The 17,015-nt window shown below is 31.5% G+C and overlaps 1 long non-coding RNA gene across 1 annotated transcript; it reads left to right on the forward strand.

Annotated features, from left to right (window-relative positions):
• Nucleotides 1-12,323: 12,323 nt before the first annotated feature.
• On the forward strand, nt 12,324-16,199 carry LOC127734596 (uncharacterized). Its single transcript, XR_007997670.1, has 4 exons — nt 12,324-12,344; nt 12,535-13,931; nt 14,546-14,609; nt 15,678-16,199. It is a non-coding gene; the product is annotated as an uncharacterized LOC127734596 (long non-coding RNA).
• Nucleotides 16,200-17,015: the final 816 nt, after the last annotated feature.

Here is a 17,015-nt window from a genome sequence, read left to right on the forward strand (position 1 = left end):
GGGGTCAGAACTTCTCAAAAAAAAAGTGATGTATTTTGGCTAAGGTATTCAGTTAATTGTGTATATCCAAAGAGAACTTCCGACTGTTGTCTCTATGGTGGATTTTTTGGTAAACTGTATAAAAATGTGATTTCTGCAGATTCTGAATAATAATAACTTTCTTTTTATTTCCAAGTATACCAAAGATGGCAGAAAAACCAGAGGAAAGTGAAAGATTTGGAAGAAATATAGGCAAGTAGAATGTTTAATTGATTGTTTCTTTGTGACTTTGGAGGTTTTTTCCTAATGCTTGTAGTTTTAAGGTTTGGTTGGCTTGCTTGCTTTGCTTGTATAAATGTTTGCTCAAGCATTGTAGTTAAGATTGACATCTGCAATCAATAGATAGGCGGGGCTTCAGCTTGTATACATTATACTCTGCATTATACTTAACATCCACTAACATTTAAGTGTGAGTATAATGTATAAAGGCTGAAGCCCCACCTATCTATTGATTGCAGATGTCAATCTTAATTACAATGCTTGAGCAAACATTTATACAAATGAAGCAAGCAAGCCAACCAAACCTTTAAACAACAAGCATTAGGAAAATAGCCCTAATTGTATTGCTGTTTTTCATAATCAAGTTCACAGACAAGTCCTTCAACAATTAGAAAATGTTTAAGCTTGAAAAGGGGTCAGAACTTCTCAAAAAAAAAGTGATGTATTTTGGCTAAGGTATTCAGTTAATTGTGTATATCCAATGAGAACTTCCAACTATTGTCTCTATAGTGGATTTTTTGGTAAACTATGTATAAAAATGTTGTGATTTCTGTAGATTCTGAATAATAATCACTTTCTTTTTATTTCCAAGTATACCAAAGATGGCAGAAAAACCAGAGGAAAGTGAAAGATTTGGAAGAAATATAGGCAAGTAGAATGTTTAATTGATTGTTTCTTTGAGACTTTGGAGCTTTTTTCCTAATGCTTATAGTTTTAAGGTTTGGTTGGCTTGCTTGCTTTGCTAGTATAAATGTTTGCTCAAGCATTGTAGTTAAGATTGACATCTGCAATCAATAGATAGGCGAGGCTTCAGCTTGTTTACATTATACTCTGCATTATACTTAACATCCACTAACATTTAAGTATGAGTATAATGTATACAGGCTGAAGCCCTACCTATCTATTGATTGCAGATGTCAATCTTAATTACAATGCTCTAGCAAACATTTATACAAATGAAGCAAGCAAGCCAACCAAACCTTTAAACAACAAGCATTAGGAAAATAGCCCTAATTGTATTGCTGTTTTTCATAATCAAGTTCACAGACAAGTCCTTCAACAATTAGAAAATGTTTAAGCTTGAAAAGGGGTCAGAACTAAAAAAAAAAGTGATGTATTTTGGCTAAGGTATTCAGTTAATTGTGTATATCCAATGAGAACTTCCAACTATTGTCTCTATGGTGGATTTTTTGGTAAACTATGTATAAAAATGTTGTGATTTCTGTAGATTCTGAATAATAATAACTTTCTTTTTATTTCCAAGTATACCAAAGATGGCAGAAAAACCAGAGGAAAGTGAAAGATTTGGAAGAAATATAGGCAAGTAGAATGTTTAATTGATTGTTTCTTTGTGACTTTGGAGCTTTTTTCCTAATGCTTGTAGTTTTAAGGTTTGGTTTGCTTGCTTGCTTTGCTTGTATAAATGTTTGCTCAAGCATTGTAGTTAAGATTGACATCTGCAATCAATAGATAGGCGGGGCTTCAGCTTGTATACATTATACTCTGCATTATACTTAACATCCACTAACATTTAAGTGTGAGTATAATGTATAAAGGCTGAAGCCCCACCTATCTATTGATTGCAGATGTCAATCTTAATTCAATGCTTGAGCAAACATTTATACAAATGAAGCAAGCAAGCCAACCAAACCTTTAAACAACAAGCATTAGGAAAATAGCCCTAATTGTATTGCTGTTTTTCATAATCAAGTTCACAGACAAGTCCTTCAACAATTATAAAATGTTTAAGCTTGAAAAGGGGTCAGAACTTCTCAAAAAAAAAGGGATGTATTTTGGCTAAGGTATTCAGTTAATTGTGTATATCCAATGAAAACTTCCAACTATAGTCTCTATGGTGGATTTTTTGGTAAACTATGTATAAAAATGTTGTGATTTCTGTAGATTCTGAATAATAATAACTTTCTTTTTATTTCCAAGTATACCAAAGATGGCAGAAAAACCAGAGGAAAGTGAAAGATTTGGAAGAAATATAGGCAAGTAGAATGTTTAATTGATTGTTTCTTTGTGACTTTGGAGCTTTTTTCCTAATGCTTGTAGTTTTAAGGTTTGGTTTGCTTGCTTGCTTTGCTAGTATAAATGTTTGCTCAAGCATTGTAGTTAAGATTGACATCTGCAATCAATAGATAGGCGGGGCTTCAGCTTGTATACATTATACTCTGCATTATACTTAGCATCATCTAACATTTAAGTGTGAGTATAATGTATACAGGCTGAAGCCCCACCTATCTATTGATTGCAGATGTCAATCTTAATTACAATGCTTGAGCAAACATTTATACAAATGAAGCAAGCAAGCCAACCAAACCTTTAAACAACAAGCATTAGGAAAATAGCCCTAATTGTATTACTGTTTTTCATAATCAAGTTCACAGACAAGTCCTTCAACAAATAGAAAATGTTTAAGCTTGAGAAGGGGTCAGAACTTCTCCAAAAAAAAAGTGATGTATTTTGGCTAAGGTATTCAGTTAATTGTGTATATCCAAAGAGAACTTTCAACTATTGTCTCTATGGTGGATTTTTTGGTAAACTATAAAAATGTTGTGATTTCTGTAGATTCTAAATAATAATAACTTTCTTTTTATTTCCAAGTGTACCAAGGATGGCAGAAAAACCAGCGGAAAGTGAAAGATTTGGAAGAAATATAGGCAAGTAGAATGTTTAATTGATTGTTTCTTTGTGACTTTGGAGCTTTTTTCCTAATGTTTGTAGTTTTAAGGTTTGGTTGGCTTGCTTGCTTTGCTTGTATAAATGTTTGCTCAAGCATTGTAGTTAAGATTGACATCTGCAATCAATAGATAGGTGGGGCTTCAGCTTGTATACATTATACTCTGCATTATACTTAACATCAACTAACATTTAAGTGTGAGTATAATGTATACAGGCTGAAGTCCCACCTATCTATTGATTGCAGATGTCAATCTTAATTACAATGCTTGAGCAAACATTTATACAAATGAAGCAAGCAAGCCAACCAAACCTTTAAACAACAAGCATTAGGAAAATAGCCCTAATTGTATTGCTGTTTTTCATAATCAAGTTCACAGACAAGTCCTTCAACAATTAGAAAATGTTTAAGCTTGAAAAGGGGTCAGAACTTCTCCAAAAAAAAGTGATGTATTTTGGCTAAGGTATTCAGTTAATTGTGTATATCCAATGAGAACTTCCAACTATTGTCTCTATGGTGGATTTTTTGGTAAACTATGTATAAAAATGTTGTGAGTTCTGTAGATTCTGAATAATAATAACTTTCTTTTTATTTCCAAGTATACCAAAAATGGCAGAAAAACCAGAGGAAAGTGAAAGATTTGGAAGAAATATAGGCAAGTGGAATGTTTAATTGATTGTTTCTTTGTGACTTTGGAGCTTTTTTCCTAATGCTTGTAGTTTTAAGGTTTGGTTGGCTTGCTTGCTTTGCTAGTATAAATGTTTGCTCAAGCATTGTAGTTAAGATTGACATCTGCAATCAATAGATAGGCGAGGCTTCAGCTTGTTTACATTATACTCTGCATTATACTTAACATCCACTAACATTTAAGTATGAGTATAATGTATACAGGCTGAAGCCCTACCTATCTATTGATTGCAGATGTCAATCTTAATTACAATGCTCTAGCAAACATTTATACAAATGAAGCAAGCAAGCCAACCAAACCTTTGAACAACAAGCATTAGGAAAATAGCCTTAATTGTATCGCTGTTTTTCATAATCAAGTTCACAGACAAGTCCTTCAACAATTAGAAAATGTTTAAGCTTGAGAAGGGGTCAGAACTTCTCCAAAACAAAGTGATGTATTTTGGCTAAGGTATTCAGTTAATTGTGTATATCCAATGAGAACTTCCAACTATTGTCTCTATGGTGGATTTTTTGGTAAACTATGTATAAAAATGTTGTGATTTCTGTAGATTCTGAATAATAATAACTTTCTTTTTATTTCCAAGTATACCAAAGATGGCAGAAAAACCAGAGGAAAGTGAAAGATTTGGAAGAAATATAGGCAAGTAGAATGTTTAATTGATTGTTTCTTTGTGACTTTGGAGCTTTTTTCCTAATGCTTGTAGTTTTAAGGTTTGGTTGGCTTGCTTGCTTTGCTTGTATAAATGTTTGCTCAAGCATTGTAGTTAAGATTGACATCTGCAATCAATAGATAGGCGAGGCTTCAGCTTGTTTACATTATACTCTGCATTATACTTAACATCCACTAACATTTAAGTATGAGTATAATGTATACAGGCTGAAGCCCTACCTATCTATTGATTGCAGATGTCAATCTTAATTACGATGCTTGAGCAAACATTTATACAAATGAAGCAAGCAAGCCAACCAAACCTTTGAACAACAAGCATTAGGAAAATAGCCCTAATTGTATTGCTGTTTTTCATAATCAAGTTCACAGACAAGTCCTTCAACAATTAGAAAATGTTTAAGCTTGAGAAGGGGTCAGAACTTCTCCAAAACAAAGTGATGTATTTTGGCTAAGGTATTCAGTTAATTGTGTATATCCAATGAGAACTTCCAACTATTGTCTCTATGGTGGATTTTTTGGTAAACTATGTATAAAAATAATGTGATTTCTGTAGATTCTGAATAATAATAACTTTCTTTTTATTTCCAAGTATACCAAAGATGGCAGAAAAACCAGAGGAAAGTGAAAGATTTGGAAGAAATATAGGCAAGTAGAATGTTTAATTGATTGTTTCTTTGTGACTTTGGAGCTTTTTTCCTAATGCTTGTAGTTTTAAGGTTTGGTTGGCTTGCTTGCTTTGCTTGTATAAATGTTTGCTCAAGCATTGTAGTTAAGATTGACATCTGCAATCAATAGATAGGCGGGGCTTCAGCTTGTATACATTATACTCTACATTATACTTAACATCCACTAACATTTAAGTGTGAGTATAATGTATACAGGCTGAAGCCCCACCTATCTATTGATTGCAGATGTCAATCTTAATTACGATGCTTGAGCAAACATTTATACAAATGAAGCAAGCAAGCCAACCAAACCTTTAAACAACAAGCATTAGGAAAATAGCCCTAATTGTATTGCTGTTTTTCATAATCAAGTTCACAGACAAGTCCTTCAACAATTAGAAAATGTTTAAGCTTGAGAAGGGGTGAGAACTTCTCAAAAAAAAAGTGATGTATTTTGGCTAAGGTATTCAGTTAATTGTGTATATCCAATGAGAACTTCCAACTATTGTCTCTATGGTGGATTTTTTGGTAAACTATGTATAAAAATGTTGTGATTTCTGTAGATTCTGAATAATAATAACTTTCTTTTTATTTCCAAGTATACCAAAGATTGCAGAAAAACCAGAGGAAAGTGAAAGATTTGGAAGAAATATAGGCAAGTAGAATGTTTAATTGATTGTTTCTTTGTGACTTTGGAGCTTTTTTCCTAATGCTTGTAGTTTTAAGGTTTGGTTGGCTTGCTTGCTTTGCTAGTATAAATGTTTGCTCAAGCATTGTAGTTAAGATTGACATCTGCAATCAATAGATAGGCGAGGCTTCAGCTTGTTTACATTATACTCTGCATTATACTTAACATCCACTAACATTTAAGTATGAGTATAATGTATACAGGCTGAAGCCCTACCTATCTATTGATTGCAGATGTCAATCTTAATTACAATGCTCTAGCAAACATTTATACAAATGAAGCAAGCAAGCCAACCAAACCTTTGAACAACAAGCATTAGGAAAATAGCCTTAATTGTATCGCTGTTTTTCATAATCAAGTTCACAGACAAGTCCTTCAACAATTAGAAAATGTTTAAGCTTGAGAAGGGGTCAGAACTTCTCCAAAACAAAGTGATGTATTTTGGCTAAGGTATTCAGTTAATTGTGTATATCCAATGAGAACTTCCAACTATTGTCTCTATGGTGGATTTTTTGGTAAACTATGTATAAAAATGTTGTGATTTCTGTAGATTCTGAATAATAATAACTTTCTTTTTATTTCCAAGTATACCAAAGATGGCAGAAAAACCAGAGGAAAGTGAAAGATTTGGAAGAAATATAGGCAAGTAGAATGTTTAATTGATTGTTTCTTTGTGACTTTGGAGCTTTTTTCCTAATGCTTGTAGTTTTAAGGTTTGGTTGGCTTGCTTGCTTTGCTTGTATAAATGTTTGCTCAAGCATTGTAGTTAAGATTGACATCTGCAATCAATAGATAGGCGAGGCTTCAGCTTGTTTACATTATACTCTACATTATACTTAACATCCACTAACATTTAAGTATGAGTATAATGTATACAGGCTGAAGCCCTACCTATCTATTGATTGCAGATGTCAATCTTAATTACGATGCTTGAGCAAACATTTATACAAATGAAGCAAGCAAGCCAACCAAACCTTTGAACAACAAGCATTAGGAAAATAGCCCTAATTGTATTGCTGTTTTTCATAATCAAGTTCACAGACAAGTCCTTCAACAATTAGAAAATGTTTAAGCTTGAGAAGGGGTCAGAACTTCTCCAAAACAAAGTGATGTATTTTGGCTAAGGTATTCAGTTAATTGTGTATATCCAATGAGAACTTCCAACTATTGTCTCTATGGTGGATTTTTTGGTAAACTATGTATAAAAATAATGTGATTTCTGTAGATTCTGAATAATAATAACTTTCTTTTTATTTCCAAGTATACCAAAGATGGCAGAAAAACCAGAGGAAAGTGAAAGATTTGGAAGAAATATAGGCAAGTAGAATGTTTAATTGATTGTTTCTTTGTGACTTTGGAGCTTTTTTCCTAATGCTTGTAGTTTTAAGGTTTGGTTGGCTTGCTTTCTTTGCTTGTATAAATGTTTGCTCAAGCATTGTAGTTAAGATTGACATCTGCAATCAATAGATAGGCGGGGCTTCAGCTTGTATACATTATACTCTACATTATACTTAACATCCACTAACATTTAAGTGTGAGTATAATGTATAAAGGCTGAAGCCCCACCTATCTATTGATTGCAGATGTCAATCTTAATTACAATGCTTGAGCAAACATTTATACAAATGAAGCAAGCAAGCCAACCAAACCTTTAAACAACAAGCATTAGGAAAATAGCCCTAATTGTATTGCTGTTTTTCATAATCAAGTTCACAGACAAGTCCTTCAACAATTAGAAAATGTTTAAGCTTGAGAAGGGGTCAGAACTTCTCCAAAACAAAGTGATGTATTTTGGCTAAGGTATTCAGTTAATTGTGTATATCCAATGAGAACTTCCAACTATTGTCTCTATGGTGGATTTTTTGGTAAACTATGTATAAAAATGTTGTGATTTCTGTAGATTCTGAATAATAATAACTTTCTTTTTATTTCCAAGTATACCAAAGATGGCAGAAAAACCAGAGGAAAGTGAAAGATTTGGAAGAAATATAGGCAAGTAGAATGTTTAATTGATTGTTTCTTTGTGACTTTGGAGCTTTTTTCCTAATGCTTGTAGTTTTAAGGTTTGGTTGGCTTGCTTGCTTTGCTTGTATAAATGTTTGCTCAAGCATTGTAGTTAAGATTGACATCTGCAATCAATAGATAGGCGAGGCTTCAGCTTGTTTACATTATACTCTGCATTATACTTAACATCCACTAACATTTAAGTATGAGTATAATGTATACAGGCTGAAGCCCTACCTATCTATTGATTGCAGATGTCAATCTTAATTACGATGCTTGAGCAAACATTTATACAAATGAAGCAAGCAAGCCAACCAAACCTTTGAACAACAAGCATTAGGAAAATAGCCCTAATTGTATTGCTGTTTTTCATAATCAAGTTCACAGACAAGTCCTTCAACAATTAGAAAATGTTTAAGCTTGAGAAGGGGTCAGAACTTCTCCAAAACAAAGTGATGTATTTTGGCTAAGGTATTCAGTTAATTGTGTATATCCAATGAGAACTTCCAACTATTGTCTCTATGGTGGATTTTTTGGTAAACTATGTATAAAAATGTTGTGATTTCTGTAGATTCTGAATAATAATAACTTTCTTTTTATTTCCAAGTATACCAAAGATGGCAGAAAAACCAGAGGAAAGTGAAAGATTTGGAAGAAATGTAGGCAAGTAGAATGTTTAATTGATTGTTTCTTTGTGACTTTTGAGCTTTTTTCCTAATGCTTGTAGTTTTAAGGTTTGGTTAGCTTGCCTGCTTTGCTTGTATAAATGTTTGCTCAAGGATTGTAGTTAAGATTGACATCTGCAATCAATAGATAGGCAGGGCTTCAGCTTGTTTACATTATACTCTGCATTATACTTAACATCCACTAACATTTAAGTGTGAGTATAATGTATACAGGCTGAAGCCCCACCTATCTATTGATTGCAGATGTCAATCTTAATTACAATGCTTGAGCAAACATTTATACAAATGAAGTAAGCAAGCCAACCTCACCTTTAAACAACAAGCTGTTGTTATTAGAACATTAGAAAATGTTTAAGCTTGAGAAGGGGTCAGACCTTCTCCAAAACAAAGTGATGTATTTTGGCAAAGGTATGCAGTAAATTGTGTATATCCAATGAGAACTTCCAACTATTGTCTTTTGTCTGTTTGTCCATCTGTCCAGCTTTGTATTAAAGTTTTTAGTCAAGGTAGTTTTTGATGAAGTTGAAGTCCAATCAACTTGAAACTTAGTACACATGTTCCTTATAATATGATATTTTTAATTTTTATGCCAAATGAGAGTTTTGACCCCAATATCACGGTCCAGTGAACATAGAAAATGATAGTGCAAGTGGGGTATCCGTGTACTATGGACACATTCTTGTTCATCTTGAAATAGTGGACTTATTATTTCGGGCCAAAAAGGGCCTTATCAGCCAACTCCTTTATACAACTGTTATGTGCAATTTGACTTTTGAATTTACATTGATGATTAAAGAATATTATTCAATTTCATTTGTATATATGAGTTATAGTTTTGTCTTTTAACTATAAAAAAAAAAAAACAACAAGCTATAAATTTCATGCGTCCGAAGCGCTTTTCTGGATTTACCTTCATCAGAAACGCTCAATGGCAAATATTTGAAAGCCAAGGATGTGTTTGACCTTCCAACCCTTGGAACACCATAAAACATTCATATGATTGAAAGAATAAAAATAATTAAATTTAAAGAAATGTGGGGTTCCAACCCCTAAAACATCCCCTCGGGCCCCCAATGCTATACCATGAGTATTCAGTGCAATTTCATATCGAAATATTGTTTTCATAAATCACTGGGAGTTGGCCTGAAAGAAAGATTTTCTATTTCACTATGCTTTGAAATTAAAGAAATGGTTGAATTATTTCAACAATTAATTTGCTGTACATTTTTTGTCTAGTCTTGTATATATATGAAAGATACATTTAGAAAGTGACTGTTGATAAATAAATTGATTTTAAATTTCGTACCATCACAGACATGTTACTAAATAAATGTATCATACAAAAGTCTATCATCGTAGGTACGGTGTTTCAGTTGTGATGGATGTGGAGTCCTAACAGGCTGACATTTTGGGCAAGGGCAGGTAATACCCCTGTTTTACTCCTCATTTTGGAAGTTCCTTTAGTATTGGGCAATAACTAGACATTTTTATACCCCTGCTTTAAAAAAGTGGGGGTATACTGTTTTACCTCTGTCTGTCCTGCCGTCAGTCCGTCGATCAGTCTGTCCGTGCCATGAATATTTTCGTCGCATTTTTCTCAGGAACTACTTGACAAGGATTTCTGAAATTTGGTTTCAGGGTTTATATAAGTAAGTTACACCGTGTGATGCGTTTTCAGATTCATCACTTAACAACTTCCTGTTTACCAAACACTTGTATTATTTTACACATGATAGCCAAGTTGAAAATTTTAGTCACATTTTTCTCAGGAACTACTGGACAAGGATTTCTGAAATTTGGTTTCAGGGTTTATATAAGTCAGCTATACCGTGTGATGCGTTTTCAGATTCATCACTCAACAACTTCCTGTTTACCGAAATATTTTGGCGGGGGTATCATTAGTGAGCAGTAGCTCACAGTTTTACTTGTTTAATTATGTTAATTTTATGTGTATAAGTATTTATATATCAGATGTCTGCTAACAAGTCTTATTACTATTGTATGGAGCGTTGTAAAAAAAAACTGTAAGCAGAGATCTTTATAACAGTGTTTTAAAGGGTGGAAAAAAATTGCGGGTTACAACTAAACTTTTGGTAAAATTTCAAAATATTAGTTTTTTTGTTTAAAAGCTCATCTCTGGTACTTAATACATCAAAGTATCATAAAATCGTCATGATTGGAAAAAAGAAAGTAATGTGAGAAAAATAAATATTTTTGTGACAAACTGTATATTATTAAATGTTGTGAATGAAGTAGACATTTCAGTTATTCAAATGGACTTTAGTGGAGTCAAATAGCATAAACGCCATTGAAGGCAGCCAGGATATCAGCTCCAAGGAAGATGGTTACATAGATCTTTAACCAAGTCTGATGATTTAGAATGAAAGAAATCAGGCAAGTTTATTTAAGCCATACATTATCTTTACATCCTGTCAATTTACATGTACATAAAAGTACACAAGACAACGTACAATATTATTCTTGTAATTATCTTTTTCATGTACAAAAGTTTATTTTATCTTTAAGGGGAGACAAGTGCAACAAACAAACAATGATGTTTTATTCAATGGGAGATTACTCAGACAATTTTTGTGCAGATTGAATAAGATCTAACCTTTTTCCAACTCTTAAATTCTTTACAGACAGGATTGATGCTATATAATTGGGTAGTAAGAAACAGAATAACTTTGATAAAATTTTAGGATGACAGTCATACTGAATTGTAAAAATATATAATTTATGTCAATTTTTGGAAATATTTTATGATGTACATGTCAGTCTCACAGGTTTTATTTGACCTTGACCTCATTTTCACGGTTCATTTCTCAGTGTTAAGTTTTTGTGTTTTGGTCTGTTTTTCTTCAACTATAAGCAATAGAACAACTATATTTGATGTATGGAAGGATTGTAAGGTGTATATGTCTGTCTGGCAGGTATCATCTGACCTTGACCTCATTTTCATGGTTCATTGGTCAATGTTAAGTTTTCATGGTTAAGTTTGTTTCTTAGATACTATAAGCAATAGGTCAACTATATTTAATGCCTAAATTGATTGTAAGGTGCACATGTCTGTCTGGCATGGTTCATCTGACCTTGACCTCATTTTCATGGTTCATTGGTCAATGTTAAGATTTCTTGTTTAAAACTGTTTCTTAGAAACAATAAGAAATAGGTCAACTATGTTTGGTTTATTGAATGATTGTAAGGTGTACATGTATTTCTCGTATGGTTTATCTGACCTTGACCTCATTTTCTTGGATCATGTTAAGTTTATGTGTTACTTGTAGTAAAGCTTTGTATTTAGGACTATCAACATAAAATCAATGGTTAGTAAAGAAGGCGAGACATTTCAGCGTGTGCACTCTTGTTATTCCTTTTAGGTTATTTCTGAAAAGGTTTTTATGGTATTGGGAGTAAGACTCGGTGGCCTTATACAGCAAAGATATAAGTAGGTTTATAATTTCTTTATTTGAAACAAATATTTTCATAATAAATAAAAAAATATCAGGAAAATAATGTGCCCTGAGGATTGAAAAAAATATATAATCAACATCGTTATAGGTTACAACAAACCATTAAATATTATGGGTGCAGCCAGTTTAAAAGATAACATGATATTCAGAATTAAAAGTATGACTAATCCTGATTGAATCATGTGTGTAACCATTATTTTTTATTACTAGACACTTCAAGCACTCTGCATTAAACCAAAGGCAAAATAATGTATTTCCCTCAGCGCTATAGGGACTGAAGTGTTTTCTACGTTGTGAGGAGACATATTTTAAAGTGCAGAATTGATAGGCAAGGAAGATTTTTGGACTGAATAATACTAACATCCTTTTACTTTAGTCATGTATAACCTATATCTATATATACATTTAATTTTCCAACAGTAATTCTAATCTAACATTTTTTTAATCATTACGTTTTCTAGGTTAGCATTCAGTTTGTCCATAAGGATTGAGACTGGAAATGACAATTGGAGCAGACTTTTAAGGTAAGATTTAAACACTACTCATTCTTGCTTAAAAATTTGTGTAGTTTAAAAGTTTAAAATTTACCACTAATGCATTACTATGAAAAATTATAATTGTAATTCCTACGTCATTATTATTTTTGAGTAAATATTTTTTCAGTTCTTTTATATTTTATGACAAATTAATTAAAAAGTGTCATTTCTTTTTCAGGATGCCATTACTGTGGCTGCATGAAATAATTGTGTGATCTATTCTGTAAAAAGAAAAAAAAAGCAATTGAAAAATGTTAAATATGTTTTAAGAAAACAAATTGTAAAGATTCTCCAATTTCTACAAGAATGGAAGTTTGAATTTCTAATGATCTTAAAATTTAAATTTAGGAAAATTTCTTTTTATCCCTTGCATAAAATGGCTAGATCTTTTTATACTTACAAACCTCAGAGGGAATATTAACACTTCTAGTGGTTTAGAATGGAGGATCTAAAAAAAAAGAAAAAAAAAAAAACTTTTGTAAAATATTTCAATTTATTTTACAAGAAGCATAGTTAAAGAACATCTAGGGTGAAAATGAAAGAGTACTAAATGTTATATTGAAATTTGTTGATTTAAAAAAAAAAATCATATTCTTATTCCATTAAATTTTTGTTTTTGTTCAAAGACAGCAAGGGTGAAAAACTGTGTTTAATCCTTCAAAAAATTATTTATATTTTTTTAAATGGAAATTAAAATTCTTTTTGATTAATTTTGCAATATTGATGATAAATTTAAGATGTAACATATAGCAAAATTTGTTTATATTTATTTACTTTCCATCGCAAACATGTGTCAAACGAAAGCCTATCACTTGAGGTATTCTGCCCAGTTGTAATGAAGTCCCAATTAGGGTCAAATTTGGGGAAAGGTGAGGTAATAATACTGTTGAACTAATCATACTGGAAGATCCTTCAGTGTAAGCAATATACTAGACATTTTTTAATCAACATAATTTATGATATATGTGTGAGGTTTTTTTTTTACTTATCAGATGTTTGCTAATTTTATTGACTATTATTTAGAGCTCTGTAAATAAAAAAATTGTAAACAAAGTTCTAAATAATAGATTTTTATCAGGGGAGGATCCTGGATTTTTGAAAAGAGGGAGGGGCATATTTCCATCAAAGTGAAGAAAATTTTTTCAGATGATTTAAAACTTAATAACGATGTATTTTCCAAACAAAGCCAGGCATACATCCTCTATGCCAACCCCCTTGAATCCATAACTGTTTACTGTGGGAGAAATTATTTGTCACTACTATTATTGAGTATATTCTCAAAAAATGATCAGTTGAAAGTGCAGGCATCTGATATTTTTGATGAACTGTATTTTGTAAAAATAAATGGAAAACAAATACATTGACAAGTGATTAAATAAACTGTTTTAAACAAAAATAACATGAGACTTTATGAACTAGTGTCTAAAGGTTTTGACAAAACTCATAGAATAGGAGGACATTCATTCACTTACATTGATACAATGATGACAGCCATCTTGGCAGCCAGGATAGCAGCTCTAAGGAAGATTGTCAATTCTTCAACCAATTCTGAGGCTTTACCAGGAAATATTTGTGGTAAGTTTAAATACTCCACAAACTTGATAGTAAAGGCATTAAAACAATTATTTTCTTGAGGATTCTTTTTCTATTATTGACATTGATTTTATCTTTACATAACATAAATTTGTTTTCAACATTGAAACCATAATCATTTGTTATTAGTTTATCCATCTACATTTGGTATCCAGTTTACAGATTGAAAGTTGATAATACAAAATTTTGAAAGAAATAAAGCATAATGATTGGCCAGGTTTTCATTAGTTAATGTAAGCGTGACATTCTGCATAACAGCACATGGCTCAGCAGGATAACAATTATTTTAATGTCCTTTGGTGCAGAAAAATAGACAACAAATACTGTCCATCGACAATTTGATTCTAAATTTAAAAGACATTAAAAAACAGCATTTATATATAACTCGAATAACACATAGCTGTGATGCTGATAAAGCAGATTGTCACCACTTGAAAAAACATTGTCAACTTTGGATTTGCATTGGTTGAAAATGTTATACTCTCATGGCTATGTGTTATTTATATGCTGTATTGTTAAAGAAATCTAACATGCTTGGATTGATCTGTAAAAGAAATATTTCAAACACTCCTTTTTTTTTTATTATTTGATTATAGGTTGATGTAATGTATTCATGGTGTTGAAGTAAAACTTGGGAGATCTGATACTGCTAACATTTTGGTAGGTATGAGTATATTTGATTTTACGGTTTTGCCAAAGTCTGCTTACAAGTCTATAGAAAATTTGTAATTCGAATAAAACTTTAATTGATGTTATGGTTAAAAAATGTCTCTCAATCTTTATTTCATCTTTATATTTTCTGCTGTAACTGTAATTGTAATTACAGTCCTTTTCAACTACTTTCTCTTATTCACTCTGTTAAAGTGACGTACTGAACAGTGGTGGATCCAGAACTTTTTATAATGGGGGAGCCCACTGACTGACCTAAGGGGGGCCGCTCCAGTCATGCTTCAGTGATTCCCTATATTATCAACCAAATTTTTCTTACAAAAGGGGGGCCGGGGCCCCCAGCCCCCTGGATCCGCCTATGCTGAATGAGAGAATGGTTTTATGATAATAGAGTATTGTATTCACTGAAGTAAGGGAGGTAATCTACCATTTATTTGTCATGAAAAGGCTGTTAGAAAGATGAGATGTTTAATAGCTTTGCTTGAATGATTCAGTTTTGTATTTTTTCATTACAAATTTTCAAAGAATTCATTTCTTTTGTTTATATATTGAGAAAATATTTTGAGTAAATGTCAATGATAATGAACTAAACAATGCAAGTTTATCAAAGAGAAGCGAAAGATACCAAAGAGATATTCAAACTCATAAGGCAAAAACGAAATAGCCACAGTAGTATTATTCCAGTATGTCAATTTAAAAATGAATTACAGCTTAATAGCTTCTGCATGTATCTGACACTATGTGTGATAGATACGATAGCAGTCATAGTGATTTTAACACCTTAAAAATCAAAATTGGTATATAAAGATGGCTTTCCATTTTATCATAAATTTAGCTGCATGATGTCTATTGCAATATTTTTTGTAGTAATCAATAAATTTGAATAGAAAACAAGTTTTTTTTAATACAACAATATCTATCTATTTAAATAAAAAAAATGCCACTCAAATATTTTAATCCCTAAAACATGACTTTAACATTACCATATTCATATATTTTAACATTACTTAATTATTATGAATTGTCAACGAATGAAATATTATTTAAATTCTTTTACAGGTAAAAGTGTAACTGCTGCTGCCTTAGTGTGTGGTCAGTCCTGTGGACAATAATTATAGGTCAATCCTGTGGAAGATAATAATCATGCAAACCATATGATAAACTAGTGTTGTTTTGTTTTTACTATTATCATCCAAACCATATGATAAACTAGTGTTGTTTTGTTTTTACTATTTAATCGTCCAAACCATATGATAAACTTGTTTTGTTTTTACTATTATCATCCAAACCATATGATAAACTTGTTTTGTTTTTACTATTATCATCCAAACCATATGATAAACTTGTTTTATTTTTACTATTATCATCCAAACCATATGATAAACTTATTTTGTTTTTACTATTATCATCCAAACCATATGATAAACTATTGTTGTTTTGTTTTTACTATAATCCTTAAATGATTTATTCTCTATTCTTTTAACCCCATCCAGACCCTCATACTTATCATATTTAGTTGTCATAGATTATCTTCAGTATCAAATGGCACTGTGTATTTTTTTTGGGGGGTGGGGGTTGTCAAAATCAATTTTTAAGTGTCCCAATTGAATTGAATGGACTTGTGAAACAAGAAAGCAAAATTAAGCAGCTTCTATCATAATTTTATAATGTGAATGATAAGATGGTTTGCATATTTTTTAGTTTTTCACTGCTTGTAGTTGTCAGATGCCAGCATTGAAGATTCAAATTAAAATGAAAATTCATTATATGAAAGTGTTGAAAAAAGGCCAATAATACTCTTTTACTGTAAATTCAGAAATTAATGTGTGCATTTATTATTGTAAATTCTCGACATCTAGCAAAGGTGTGAAATTTAATTACTACGATTGCAAAGATTTGATGAAGGAAATTTACTACTAAAATTATGAATGCGACTGTTTATTATTGTGAACCATACTGTCGCATTTTTCGCATTAATAAAAACATCACAATAATTTATGATTTTACAGTAATTATTATTGGAGTAATAGATTATGAGCCAACAGATAATATTGCTCTCTTTCATACATTTCGTAATGAAGAAATTTGACTTCAAAGTTATCTCCCTTCCTTAGAAAAAATTTAGTACTCGTTCCCTGCAGAATGCTCAATTATTACAATTAGATATGTAAATTGAACTGTACTACAATATACCCAATCAGATTTAGTATTAGAAAAGGATAGAAGTGCAAAAAGATTAATAATCTTTGCAAAATAACAAAATTTGGGGTTTAGATGGAAAAAATAAAAGGCAATTATATTTTCTAGGTGATAAGTTTTTTGCACATATTTAGAAGTGGAGTTTATTTAAATCACTCTAGGAAATGGGTCAAAAACACCTCAAATAAACAAATTTAG

Source organism: Mytilus californianus, unplaced genomic scaffold (assembly GCF_021869535.1).
Source record: "Mytilus californianus isolate M0D057914Y unplaced genomic scaffold, xbMytCali1.0.p SCAF_3, whole genome shotgun sequence".
NCBI classification, from domain to species: Eukaryota; Metazoa; Mollusca; class Bivalvia; order Mytilida; family Mytilidae; genus Mytilus; species Mytilus californianus.